The following is a 12030-nucleotide window of genomic DNA, read 5'->3' on the forward strand; positions in this document are numbered from 1 at the left end:
GAGAGACGTCATGCAGCCATGACTCATCCCGCATGATTTCTCCCGCTCCCTCTCAGTCTGAGTGACATCACTAGGTAGACAGCCACTGGCAGTTTCAGGTCAGGCAGGCAGCACAACAGCTGGGCAAGGCAAGTGAGCTCTGCCTTGTCGCCTCCAGTCCACTGACCTCCTCCGCTTGGACTGCTACAATACTATGACTCTGAGACACTCCACTGAGTAGTAATAATGTAATTGTAAATAAAATAATAAGTTTAGTTGCGTTGTTGCACACACCACCCCACGCAAGATCAATTTCAAAATGTTAAAAATATATATATATATATTATTATTTTCTTTTTAATCATAGTAGGCACTCGGCGCCCTGCTGATGCGCTCTAAGGCAGCTGCCTTTGCTGTCTAATACAAAATGCTGGCCCTGGGTTATACCAATATGGGCAATGGAAACCTTGAGGACAGTACATGTAGGATTATGATTATGTCTAGACCCTAGGTTGCGGGCCCTTCAGAGTGTGATAGTTCACTAGGTTTATTTCTGTAAATTATATGAGGTAAGAATAATTAGACTTGCAGATTATCAGTTAGGGTTTGGAATATAGATATGTAAATTATAGCTATATGGCAGGGTTAACCTGAATAGGTTTGGTTACGCTGTTTAATTTATGAGCAGTATACAATATTAGATAGTTAGACCGTGACATAGGAATATGTGAATATCGTTATAGAAATAACATGTTTGTAGCTTAATCCTAAATGCTTATTAACACAATGATGTATTTTCATTTGTGTTTTGCTCTTAACAGATTGTTGGCCTGCCGGGGACTCCGTAGTCCAGTTTGCGCATGCACAGTTGCGCGAAGAGGATGGCGTGGTTCCGGTTAGGCAGAGCAATGGATACGAGGTGTGTATAGTTTAAGAGGTATGCATTTGTAATTTTTTTTTTGTGGTTTGACAAAGCGGGGAAACCCCGAAACGTTATGATTAAACATTGAAGTTTACCTGACAAAGACCGGAGAGTGCTGTTATTTGTGGAACCAGTTGTATGGAATTTTGTACATGCACCCTGGCAATTTGAACTGATACTATACTAATGATAGTGCTTGGTTCTGGATGTATATATATATATATATATATATATATATATATACTGTATATATATATCTATATATATATATATATATACATATATGTTTATATCTATACCTATATATAATCATTTATATATATATACACATATATATATATATATATATATATATATATATAAAACATAATTTATGTAAGAACTTACCTGATAAATTCATTTCTTTCATATTAGCAAGAGTCCATGAGCTAGTGACGTATGGGATATACATTCCTACCAGGAGGGACAAAGTTTCCCAAACCTCAAAATGCTATAAATACACCCCTCACCACACCCACAAATCAGTTTAACGAATAGCCAAAAAGTGGGGTGATAAGAAAAAAGTGTGAAGCATAAATATAAGGAATTGGAATAATTGTGCTTTATACAAAAAAATCATAACCACCACAAAAAAGGGTGGGCCTCATGGACTCTTGCTAATATGAAAGAAATGAATTTATCAGGTAAGTTCTTACATAAATTATGTTTTCTTTCATGTAATTAGCAAGAGTCCATGAGCTAGTGACGTATGGGATAATGACTACCCAAGATGTGGATCTTCCACGCAAGAGTCACTAGAGAGGGAGGGATAAAATAAAGACAGCCAATTCCGCTGAAAATAATCCACACCCAAACAAAGTTTAAAACTTATAATGAAAAAAACTGAAATTATAAGCAGAAGAATCAAACTGAAACAGCTGCCTGAAGTACTTTTCTACCAAAAACTGCTTCAGAAGAAGAAAACACATCAAAATGGTAGAATTTAGTAAAAGTATGCAAAGAAGACCAAGTTGCTGCTTTGCAAATCGGATCAACCGAAGCTTCATTCCTAAACGCCCAGGAAGTAGAAACTGACCTAGTAGAATGAGCTGTAATCCTTTGAGGCGGAGTTTTACCCGACTCGACATAAGCATGATGAATTAAAGATTTCAACCAAGATGCCAAAGAAATGGCAGAAGCCTTCTGACCTTTCCTAGAACCAGAAAAGATAACAAATAGACTAGAAGTCTTTCGGAAATTCTTAGTAGCTTCAACATAATATTTCAAAGCTCTAACTACATCCAAAGAATGCAATGATTTCTCCTTAGAATTCTTAGGATTAGGACATAATGAAGGAACCACAATTTCTCTACTAATGTTGTTAGAATTCACAACCTTAGGTAAAAATTTAAAAGAAGTGCGCAACACCGCCTTATCCTGATGAAAAATCAGAAAAGGAGACTCACAAGAAAGAGCAGATAATTCAGAAACTCTTCTGGCAGAAGAGATGGCCAAAAGGAACAAAACTTTCCAAGAAAGTAATTTAATGTCCAAAGAATGCATAGGTTCAAACGGAGGAGCTTGAAGAGCCCCCAGAACCAAATTCAAACTCCAAGGAGGAGAAATTGACTTTATGACAGGTTTTATACGAACCAAAGCTTGTACAAAACAATGAATATCAGGAAGATTAGCAATCTTTCTGTGAAAAAGAACAGAAAGAGCAGAGATTTGTCCTTTCAAGGAACTTGCAGACAAACCTTTATCCAAACCATCCTGAAGAAACTGTAAAATTCTCGGAATTCTAAAAGAATGCCAGGAAAAATGATGAGAAAGACACCAAGAAATATAAGTCTTCCAGACTCTATAATATATCTCCCTAGATATGGATTTACGAGCCTGTAACATAGTATTAATCACAGAGTCAGAGAAACATCTTTGACTAAGAATCAAGCGTTTAATCTCCATACCTTTAAATTTAAGGATTTGAGATCCTGATGGAAAAAAAGGACCTTGTGACAGAAGGTCTGGTCTTAACGGAAGAGTCCGCGGTTGGCAAGAGGCCATCCGGACAAGATCCGTATACCAAAACCTGTGAGGCCATGCTGGAGCCACCAGCAGAACAAACGAGCATTCCTTCAGAATCTTGGAGATTACTCTTGGAAGAAGAACTAGAGGCGGAAAGATATAGGCAGGATACTTCCAAGGAAGTGACAACGCATCCACTGCTTCCGCTAGAGGATCCCTGGATCTGGACAGATACCTGGGAAGTTTCTTGTTTAGATGAGAAGCCATCAGATCTATTTCTGGAAGACCCCACATTTGAACAATCTGAAGAAATACCTCTGGGTGAAGAGACCATTCGCCGGGATGTAACGTTTGGCGACTGAGATAATCCGCTTCCCAATTGTCTATACCTGGGATATGAACCGCAGAAACTATACAGGAGCTGGATTCCGCCCATACCAGAATTCAAGATACTTCTTTCATAGCCAGAGGACTGTGAGTCCCTCCTTGATGATTGATGTATGCCACAGTTGTGACATTGTCTGTTCTGATAACAAATGAACGATTCTCTCTTTAGAAGAGGCCAAGACTGAAGAGCTCTGAAAATTGCACGGAGTTCCAAAATATTGATCGGTAATCTCACCTCCTGAGATTCCCAAACCCCTTGTGCTGTCAGAGACCCCCAAACAGCTCCCCAACCTGTAAGACTTGCATCTGTTGAAATTACAGTCCAGGTCGGAAAAACAAAAGAAGCCCCCTGAACTAAACGATGGTGATCTGTCCACCACGTCAGAGAGTGTCGTACAATCGGTTTTAAAGATATTAATTGAGATATCTTTGTGTAATCCCTGCACCACTGGTTCAGCATACAGAGCTGAAGAGGCCGCATGTGAAAACGAGCAAAGGGGATCGCGTCCGATGCCGCAGTCATAAGACCTAGAATTTCCATGCATAAGGCTACCGAAGGGAAAGATTGCGACTGAAGGTTTCGACAAGCTGATATCAATTTTAGACGTCTCTTGTCTGTCAAAGATAGAGTCATGGACACTGAATCTATCTGAAAACCTAAAAAGGTTACCTGAGTCTGAGGAATCAATGAACTTTTTGGTAAATTGATCCTCCAACCATGATGTTGAAGAAACAACACAAGTCGATTTGTATGAGATTCTGCTAAATGTGAAGACTGAGCAAGTACCAAGATATCGTCCAAATAAGGAATACCACAATACCCTGTTCTCTGATTACAGACAGAAGGGCACCGAGAACCTTCGTAAAAATTCTTGGAGCTGTAGCTAGGCCAAACGGCAGAGCCACAAACTGGTAATGCTTGTCTAGGAAAGAGAATCTCAGAAACTGATAGTGATCTGGATGAATCGGAATATGCAGATATGCATCCTGTAAATCTATTGTAGACATATAATGCCCTTGCTGAACAAAAGGCAGGATAGTCCTTACAGTTACCATTTTGAATGTTGGTATCCTTACATAACGATTCAATATTTTTAGATCCAGAACTGGTCTGAAGGAATTTTCATTCTTTGGTACAATGCAGAGATTTGAATAAAACCCCAGTCCCTGTTCCAGAACTGGAACTGGCAAAATTACTCCAGTCAACTCTAGATCTGAAACACAATTCAGAAATGCTTGAGCCTTCGCTGGGTTTACTGGGACACGGGAAAGAAAAAATCTCTTTGCAGGAGGCCTTATCTTGAAGCCAATTCTGTACCCTTCTGAAACAATGTTCTGAATCCAAAGATTGTGAACGGAATTGATCCAAATTTCTTTAAAAAAACATAAACTGCCCCCTACCAGCTGAGCTGGAATGAGGGCCGCACCTTCATGTGGACTTAGGAGCTGGCTTTGATTTTCTAAAAGGCTTGGATTTATTCCAGACTGGAGATGGTTTCCAAACTGATACCGCTCCTGAGGATGAAGGATCAGGTTTTTGTTCCTTGTTGTGACGAAAGGAACGAAAATGATTATTACCCTGGAAAGAAAGGGAAAGCAGAGTAGACTTAGAAGACATATCAGCATTCCAAGTTTTAAGCCATAAAGCTCTTCTAGCTAAAATAGCTAGAGACATATACCTGACATCAACACTAATGATATCAAAGGTGGCATCACAAATAAAATTATTAGCATGTTGAAGAAGAATAAAAATGCTATGAGAATTATTATCTGTTACTTGTTGCGCTAAAGCTTCTAACCAAAAGATGAAGCTGCAGCAACATCCGCTAAAGATATAGCAGGTCTAAGAAGATTACCTGAACACAAGTAAGCTTTTCTTAGAAAGGATTAAATTTTCCTATCTAAAGGATCCTTAAAGGAAGTACCATCTGCCGTAGGAATAGTAGTACGCGTAACAAGAGTAGAGACAGCCCCATCAACTTTAGGGATTTTGTCCCAAAACTCTTATCTGTCAGATGGCACAGGATATAATTGCTTAAAACGTTTAGAAGGAGTAAATGAATTACCCAAATTATTCCATTCCCTGGAAATTACTTCAGAAATAGCACTAGGGACAGGAAACATTTCTGGAATAACTACAGGAGATTTAAAAACCTTATCTAAACGTTTAGATTTAGTATCAAGAGGACCAGAATCCTCAATTTCTAATGCAATTAGGACTTCTTTAAGTGAAGAACAAATAAATTCCATTTTAAATAAATATGAAGATTTATCAGCATCAACCTCTGAGACAGAATCCTCTGAACCAGAAGAACCATTATCAGAATCAGAATGATGATGTTCATTTAAAAATTCATCTGAAAAATGAGAAGTTTTAAAAGACTTTTTACGTTTACTAGAAGGAAGAATAACAGACATAGCCTTCTTAATGGTTTTAGAAACAAAATCTCTTATGTTATCAGGAACACTCTGAGTATTAGATGTTGACAGAAAAGCAACATGTAATGTAACAGTACTAAAGGAAATATTATATGCATTAACAAGTTTGTCATGACAAAACAGTACAAACAACAGCTGGAGGAACAGATACCATAAAGTTTACAGCAGATACACTTAGCTTTTTTAGCTCCAGCCCCAGGCAGCGATTTTCCAGAAGTATCTTCTGACTCAGTTTCAACGTGGGACATCTTGCAATATGTAATAGAAAAAACAACATATAAAGCAAAATTGATCAAATTCCTTAAATGACAGTTTCAGGAATGGGAAAAAAATGCCAGTGAACAAGCTTCTAGCAACCAGAAGCAATAAAAAATGAGACTTAAATAATGTGGAGACAATAGTGACGCCCATATTTTTTAGCGCCAAAAATGACGTCTGCTAGAGAATATTATTAATGATGCCTTCAGATTGACAAACTGAAGGCATCATTAATAATATTCTCTAGCAGACGACAAAGGCGTCAGGCAGTTTGTAAGGTGCCACAGGCGCCCTGGCGCGTGCGATTCTCGAACAGTGCTCTAGGTATCTTCACGCTGGAGAAAGTTAATACCAGAACAGAAAGAGCACTCCAAGAGGCGAACCATTAACCCACAGGAAGTGTAAGGGAGTAATTCATCATCAGAAACATATCCCTGCATACTCCAAGAGGGTAACGAATACCACAAAGAGACACAGCAGGATACAAGGAGGAAATCTAATCATCTATATATACCCCCAGTGCGGCATACTTACCTCATTCGATTGAGGTAATATCTGGTAAGGGTATTATATACCAACTATAACTGTATAACCACTACGTCTGGAGAAAGTTAATACCAGAACAGAAAGAGCACTCCAAGAGGCGAACCATTAACCCACAGGAAGTGTAAGGGAGTAATTCATCATCAGAAACATATCCCTGCATACTCCAAGAGGGTAACGAATACCACAAAGAGGCACAGCAGGATACAAGGAGGAAATCTAATCATCTATATATACCCCCAGTGCGGCATACTTACCTCATTCGATTGAGGTAATATCTGGTAAGGGTATTATATACCAACTATAACTGTATAACCACTACGTCTGGAGACTCATTACGAATTATACCATTTTTTAGGACTCGTATGAACACTACTTCTAAGTTTATATATTTCATATGCTATTTTTAGCTGGACTATTATTTAATTTATTTTATTTTTTAACATTATTATTTATTGTTTATTATTTTTTAATTTTCTTTTATCATTGTATCTTTTATTAGTGTATTTATTCTTTTTGTCACAACATTTAATCCTCACATACCTCAACAGTATATTGGACATATAGGCGCTGTATCCACCTTTTAATATATATATTTACTCTTACTGTCTAGGGCCTTTTAACCCTCCCAGTATCTGTCCTATACAGCCGCCACTATCTCCTATTCACTTATTGACCAGCGCCCACTACAGAGTATCACTTTTGTCAACTCAGTTTACTGAGGAGACACATTTTACTTATTCCTTCATATATATATATATATATATAAAATAGAGCGTAGAACAAAGCACTCAGACTTTAGACTTCAAGCGTGAAAAAACTTTAATGTGACGTTTCGGTCCTCAAAACGTCAGAGGAAGGGACGTTTGAAGTCCCGAAACATCACATTAAAGTTTTTTCATGCTTGATGTCTAATCCAGTGAGTGCTTTGTTCTACGCTCTATTACATACCCCTTGAGAGCACCCTGGCAGGTGAAGTATTGGTGAGAGTGCATATACCTATGAACTTTCATATATACAGTATATATATATATATATATATATATTAGGTAAGAGGCGACACTCACTGGTCTTTCCAAGTGTACTTTAATTGAACAAAGTGATGTTTCTGGGACACACTCCCCTTCCTTGTCTGAGGAAGGTGAGTGTGTCCCCGAAACGTCACTTTGTTCAATTAAAGAACACATTGGAAAGACCAGTGAGTGCTACCTCTTACCAACTATATTTAACCATTGGCACCCTGGAAGTTGCTATTGTGGTGAGAGTGCTCTTTTTTGGAACTATATATATATATATAAATATATATATATATATATATATTTAAATATCTCTTTAAGAATAAATAGAACATATTCTGCTAATTAAAGAACATTAGATTATGAAATATCCAATATTACCTACTTCTGCTGAACTTTTCTATAACCGCAATTGTGTTTGCGTGACTTGTGGGTTTTAGGTTTTTCTTTCAACTTTTTCACTCCATTGAAGTCTATGGGGGAATGCAATTTTGTGTTTGTCCCTTCTCAAAGTCTATTTGTTACCACGAAGTTACAAACGCAAGAGCGCAAACTTTTTATTTTCCACTCATAATATCACAGAGGGTAAAAAAAATACTTCTAGCAGTGTCTATAGAGAGTATTTTATTTATTAAACATATACTCAGTGAATAATGAACTGTATTGGGAGTATTGGGACACTAGCATTTAGGGTTAAAAGCTAAAACAAATTGTAAAGTGGTGCTATATGCAAGGAATATTAATAAAAATGCACTCAATCTGTATTAACACTTTAAAGACCTTAGAGTTTATTTTGATATGTTGGCATATTATTTTAGTGATGAGGATAATAGAACACTAATCGTCTTTATAATGATTGCAATGTTAAGCTGTGTGAACATTGCATACAGTTCTGATATAGAGATTTATTTAGGACCTAGCCCAATGTATGTATAAGAATATTATAAAAATAATTATAAAGTCTCAGATTAATCAACAATCATCAAAATAATAAAGAAAAAAGTTCTCCTGTAGATGTGTGGCTGTGATTTTCAGAAAACATTCCATGATTAGTAATAGTACTTATATTTTTGTGTCATAGATACGAAACAAGAATATTGAAGCAAATTTTGTGTAATATAAACTTCACTCTATGGGACATATTTATCAAGCTCCGTATAGAGCTTAATGCCCCGTGTTTCTGGTTACAAGTTATGAAGCAGCGGTCTAAAGAGGCCTGCTCTGAGGAGGCGGATAGATATCGCAGGAAATCTACCCGATCCAATACGATCAGGTTGATTGACACCCCCTGCTAGCAGCCAATTGGCCATGAATCTGCAGGGGGCGGTATTGCACCAGCAATTCACAAGAACTGCAGGTGTAATGATAAATGCTGAGAGCATATGCTGTCGACATTTATCGATGTGCAGCAGACATGATCCGCAATATCAGATCATGTCCGCTCGCACCTTCTTAAATAGGTCCCTATATTTCTATTACCAGGGGATAACATGTCTCTCATTCCTCTTTATCAAGAATTATACTATTGCATTAAACTGTAGGATAAATGTTATGATGCATTTCGGACTAAATTGTAGACAGACAGATAGGATTGCTTCTAAGTCCAGAGAAGTCTAGGCTTTTTTTTATATCAAACCTTTTTTTGGGCCTTTTTAATTATTATTTATTTTTCTTAAAAAATTTAATGTTTTTGGTATTCTAGAAAATGCATTTTTAAATGTTATTTAGCCATAGTTCATGGAATAGATGCTGGTGTAGATAGGGTATGCCTGGAATCTTTTGTTCTTGGTACCTAAGAGACAAATATTGGTTATTTGTTGTTTCTCACCTCCATTTGGAGTCCATTTAGACCAAATGCTCACTAAGGCCTAGATTTAGAGTTCAGCGGTAAAAGGGCTGTTAACGCTCCACGGGCTTTTTTCTGGCCGCACCATAAATTTAACTCTGGTATCGAGAGTTAAAACAAATGCTGCGTTAGGCTCCAAAAAAGGAGCGTAGAGCATTTTTACCGCAAATGCAACTCTCGATACCAGAGTTGCTTACGGACGCGGCCGGCCTCAAAAACGTGCTCGTGCACGATTCCCCCATAGGAAACAATGGGGCTGCTTGAGCTGAAAAAAAACCTAACACCTGCAAAAAAGCAGCGTTCAGCTCCTAACGCAGCCCCATTGTTTCCTATGGGGAAACACTTCCTACGTCTGCACCTAACACTCTAACATGTACCCCGAGTCTAAACACCCCTAACCTTACACTTATTAACCCCTAATTTGCCGCCCCCGCTATCGCTGACTCCTGTATATTATTTTTAACCCCTAATCTGCCGCTCCGTAAACCGCCGCAACCTACGTTATCCCTATGTACCCCTAATCTGCTGCCCTAACATCGCCGACCCCTATGTTATATTTATTAACCCCTAATCTGCCCCCCACAACGTCGCCGACACCTACCTACACTTATTAACCCCTAATCTGCCGAGCGGACCTGAGCGCTACTATAATAAAGTTATTAACCCCTAATCCGCCTCACTAACCCTATCATAAATAGTATTAACCCCTAATCTGCCCTCCCTAACATCGCCAACACCTACCTTCAATTATTAACCCCTAAACTTCCGATCGGAGCTCACCGCTATTCTAATAAATGTATTAACCCCTAAAGCTAAGTCTAACCCTAACACTAACACCCCCCTAAATTAAATATAATTTACATCTAACGAAATAAATTAACTCTTATTAAATAACTTATTCCTATTTAAAGCTAAATACTTACCTGTAAAATAAACCCTAATATAGCTACAATATAAATTATTATTATATTATAGCTATTTTAGGATTAATATTTATTTTACAGGCAACTTTGTAATTATTTTAACCAGGTACAATAGCTATTAAATAGTTAAGAACTATTTAATAGTTACCTAGTTAAAATAATAACAAATTTACCTGTAAAATAAATCCTAACCTAAGATATAATTAAACCTAACACTACCCTATCAATAAAATAATTAAATAAACTACCTACAATTACCTACAATTAACCTAACACTACACTATCAATAAATTAATTAAACACAATTCCTACAAATAAATACAATTAAATAAACTAGCTAAAGTACAAAAAATAAAAAAGAACTAAGTTACAGAAAATAAAAAAATATTTACAAACATAATAAAAATATTACAACAATTTTAAACTAATTACACCTACTCTAAGCCCCCTAATAAAATAACAAAGCCCCCCAAAATAAAAAAATCCCTACCCTATTCTAAATTAAAAAAGTTACAAGCTCTTTTACCTTACCAGCCCTGAACAGGGCCCTTTGCGGGGCATGCCCCAAGAATTTCAGCTCTTTTGCCTGTAAAAAAAAACATACAATACCCCCCCCCAACATTACAACCCACCACCCACATACCCCTAATCTAACCCAAACCCCCCTTAAATAAACCTAACACTAATCCCCTGAAGATCTTCCTACCTTGTCTTCACCATCCAGGTATCACCGATCCGTCCTGGCTCCAAGATCTTCATCCAACCCAAGCGGGGGTTGGCGATCCATAATCCGGTGCTCCAAAGTCTTCCTCCTATCCGGCAAGAAGAGGACATCCGGACCGGCAAACATCTTCTCCAAGCGGCATCTTCGATCTTCTTCCATCCGATTAGATTGAGCTCGCATTCTATTGGCTGTTCCGATCAGCCAATAGAATGCGAGCTCAATCTGATTGGCTGATGGGATCGGCCAATCGGATTGAACTTGATTCTGATTGGCTGATTCCATCAGCCAATCAGAAAATTCCTACCTTAATTCCGATTGGCTGATAGAATCCTATCAGCCAATCGGAATTCGAGGGACGCCATCTTGGATGACGTCCCTTAAAGGAACCGTCATTAGTCGGGAGACATCGGAAGAAGAGGATGGATCCGCGTCGCCTGCTTCAAGATGGACCCGCTCCGCACCGGATGGAAGAAGATCGAAGATGCCGCTTGGAGAAGATGTTTGCCGGTCCGGATGTCCTCTTCTTGCCGGATAGGAGGAAGACTTTGGAGCACCGGATTATGGATCGCCAACCCCCGCTTGGGTTGGATGAAGATCTTGGAGCCAGGACGGATCTGTGATACCTGGATGGTGAAGACAAGGTAGGAAGATCTTCAGGGGATTAGTGTTAGGTTTATTTAAGGGGGGTTTGGGTTAGATTAGGGGTATGTGGGTGGTGGGTTGTAATGTTGGGGGGGGTATTGTATGTTTTTTTTTACAGGCAAAAGAGCTGAAATTCTTGGGGCATGCCCCGCAAAGGGCCCTGTTCAGGGCTGGTAAGGTAAAAGAGCTTGTAACTTTTTTAATTTAGAATAGGGTAGGGAATTTTTTATTTTGGGGGGCTTTGTTATTTTATTAGGGGGCTTAGAGTAGGTGTAATTAGTTTAAAATTGTTGTAATATTTTTATTATGTTTGTAAATATTTTTTTATTTTCTGTAACTTAGTTCTT

Source organism: Bombina bombina, chromosome 5 (assembly GCF_027579735.1).
Source record: "Bombina bombina isolate aBomBom1 chromosome 5, aBomBom1.pri, whole genome shotgun sequence".
NCBI classification, from domain to species: domain Eukaryota; kingdom Metazoa; phylum Chordata; class Amphibia; order Anura; family Bombinatoridae; genus Bombina; species Bombina bombina.